This window comes from Hyaena hyaena, unplaced genomic scaffold (assembly GCF_003009895.1).
Source record: "Hyaena hyaena isolate Hyena2069 unplaced genomic scaffold, ASM300989v1 scaffold_857, whole genome shotgun sequence".
NCBI classification, from domain to species: domain Eukaryota; kingdom Metazoa; phylum Chordata; class Mammalia; order Carnivora; family Hyaenidae; genus Hyaena; species Hyaena hyaena.
Window position 1 is genome coordinate 332,539 of NW_024081490.1, and position 3,394 is coordinate 335,932.

Here is a 3,394-nt window from a genome sequence, read left to right on the forward strand (position 1 = left end):
GGAATCAAACAGATAGAAATCAAAATACCACCTTTTTTATTTAGACTGTCTCACAGCCCAGGAGCTTTCCTCATACTCATTCAGTCACAGGAAACAACTTAACCACTGCAAGTGCCTCGAGGGGAAAGCTCTCCCACCATAAAACTTAAGGCAGGAGAAGTCAAACTGCAAGGGAGTTTTCTCTGTACAGCTAGATCCCAAGAAAAATGAGCGTCAAGAGGAATAAACCATGCTTGTCTAGTTTTTCCTTCTAAACTCAACTACTAAATAAGTTCCTCTTTCTTCTCTAAGGGAGGAGTAAGGGCATGGGCAGAGGCCATGAATGTCTCACGAACTAAATACAAGCATATCCCTTTTATTGTTCTTTGCTTTATTGGACTTCACAGAAACTTAACGTTTGTGACAACCCTGCATTGAGTAAGTCTACTGGCACCATTTTTCCAACAGCATTTGCTCACTTCATGTCTCTGTGTCACAATTTGTGTCACAATTCTATGTCAAATACTCACAATATTTCAAACTTTTTTCATTATTATTATATTTGTTACTGTGATCTATGCTCAGTGATTATGGCTCACTGAAAAATAAGATAATGGTCACCATTTTTTAGCAATAAAGTTGGTGTGCCTTTCTGAGCCATAAAACGTTATTGGTTGGTCAAGGGAAGAACCAGGAGTAGGGTTCCTTCCCTCCCATGACCCTACCCAGGGAAGCCCCTTTGCAGAAGAGTAGTAGGCTGCTGGACTCAGAGAGCCTTAGGGGTGGGCAGGTTATCAAAGTGGGTGTCCTGGCTTTCCAGCAGGCTGCGGTAGGTGGCAATCTATTCCTCCAGCCCTGACTTGATGTCCATGAGCTGCTGGTACTCCTGGTTCTACCAGTCAGTGTCTGCCTGCACATCACTCAGCTAGACTTCAATACTGCTGATCAGAGCCTGGGTCTGGGCCAGCTATGATCCAAAGCAGGGCTCTGTTTCTGCCAGCATGCCTTCCAGGGCAGCTTTCATGCTTAGCTGAGACTGCAGCTCTGTCTCCAGAGCGTAGAGGGTGTGCCACAGATCAGTGACCTCTGCCTTGCCTATCTGTAGCCGCTCTGTGTGGCCGGCCACCTCCTGATTCAGCTTCTGGGTCTGACTGGTGAACCAGGCTTCAGCATTCTTCTCAGCCATGACCTCATATTGGCTTCTTATGTCACTTAGGGTCTTGGCAAGGTCCATGTCCAGAGCAGAATCCACCTCCACCCTAACATGGCCATCCATGTGGTCCCTCAGGGCGCTGACTTCCTCCTTGTGGTTCTTCTTCACGTAAGCCAGCTTCTCCTTCAAGCCTTCAATCTGCATCTCCAGGTCAGTCTTGGCTAGAGTCAGCTCTGCTCATACCCTGCACAGGCTGTTCATGTCAGCCTCGGTGCGGTGCTCATGGACTGGTCTGCTCTGTCTCTAACTTGGTTCAGAAGTCATCCATAGCCAAAAAGGCACTGTAAGTCTGCAGGACAATTTTAAGAGTTCTCAGTGGTGGCACCTGTCCTGCAGGTCCTCAATGGTCTTGAGGTAGTAGCTGTAGTGGCGGGCAGCTCAGGCACCTGCCTCTGGTACCAGTGGTGGATCTTCACCTCCAGATCACCACTGGCCTTCTCCAGGGCACATACCTTGTCCAAGCAGGAGGCCAGGAGACTGTTGAGCTTGTGCCTGCTGAGCTTCTCGTTGCCTACCAGCAGCCCGTGAGACCTGGCCAGGCAGCAGCAGAGCTGTCACCGAAGCCCCGGAGGATGAGCACACGAAGCTGGTGGAGGACACTGACACATGCTGTGGCTGCCCGAGCCCCTGGGGATGCTGGGCATGCAGAAAGCACCTCCTGCCCCAAGCACAGGGAGCCACCACCCAGGCCCCGAAGGTTCAGGTGGTAGGCAACTGGCAATAGCTGAAGGAAGTCATGGTGAAGGAGGAGGTGGAGGGCAACACTGGTTGGAGAAGAAACGGTTGGCAGGAGGAGTCAGAATAAAGTATGTTTTAATTAAGATAGGTATGTTGGGCTTTTTAGACTATACTGGTTGATATCAAATAGGGAAAATAAGTCTGGAATTCAGGGCACTCATGGATGCACTTCTTAGTGTCTACATGCCTGATGGTAACCACAGATAGGAAAAATGGAAAATTACAGCAACCACAGCCACACAGAGGTATAGTAACTAGGAGCTCGGACTCCTCACAGATGAAGGTTTGGAATATTTGAGTGAGCAATCTAGATGAGCAAAGCGCTGTCCATAGGTAAGAAGAATCTACAATGTGTAATATAAGAGGAAAATAGATAAATTTAAGTTATAACCACACATTAAATACAGAAATGAGGTCTGTAGTTTATTCCATTAGCCCTTTTATGTCAACTTGGGGTTTAATTGGGGTTTTTAGTATTATTTTGGCTTTTTGAAGCTGTGACCAGAGTGACAAATTTGAGGAATCAATGGCAGAACACAGCAAACTCATCATGGGTTATGCGTGTATCCAGAGGGGCCAGGAGTGGTGCCCAGTCACACCCGATAATGCCAGCCTGAATTCTAGCTGCGGCATCTCACCTCTTTCCATGATGGCTTTCTCGGGCCGTTGAAGCCTGTTGTGCCTCCGCACACAGTAAACAGAAACTTCTTGAAAATGAATGTCCCACAAGATCAACTCTCAACCAATGATTGGTGGACATGGTATATAAATATTCCAACTCCCTCTTACCTTGGCTGGGATAACTCTGAGGCTTATTTCTACTCTGTTTCAAATCACATCATAAGTGGCTGGATAATGTACTTTTTAACAGCTTTCTTCCCTTCTTGGTCTCATTTCCTCTCTCCCCTACTGATGTTTCCATGGATCCTCTCCCAAACATGTAGACTCAAATATTTGTTTCTGGGGCTGCTTCTGGGGAGGAATGCATATGAGATATACAAATAAGCAGAATGGGAAGTAAGCAATTTCTTCCCTTTCTCATTTGAAAATCTAGCAGATCACCTCCTGAGATGCCCATAATCAACAAAGGATAACTGATGGACATTAAAAACTGTGGTGCAACACTTGGGCACCATAAAGGGCAAGGCATAGCACCTTTGGGTCTTTTCTGTGGAGTGTATAAGGAATTTAGAAACGGTGATGTACAGCAAAGTTGAGAGCCAGCAGGCCTACTAGACGGGTATAGGAAGTAAGTAGCATCATTGTTGAAGCTGCTGAGGGTTGGCAATTCCACCAAGAGAGTTAAGGCAGAGCTACTTCTGTAAGTGGAAGATCACTGTGCCTTGGCCACACCAAGAGGCCAGATCACAGGTTTCACTAGCTGCAGACTTCTGTAGGCGATTCCATGAGGGTGCCAATGATAAGGAGGGACAAGGGGCTCTGCCCAGACCCAGGGAAAAACCA

The 3,394-nt window shown here is 47.2% G+C and overlaps 1 pseudogene; it reads right to left on the bottom strand.

Moving 5' to 3' along the window:
* Positions 1-745: 745 nt before the first annotated feature.
* LOC120222261 lies at positions 746-1,930 on the bottom strand (annotated as a pseudogene).
* Positions 1,931-3,394: the final 1,464 nt, after the last annotated feature.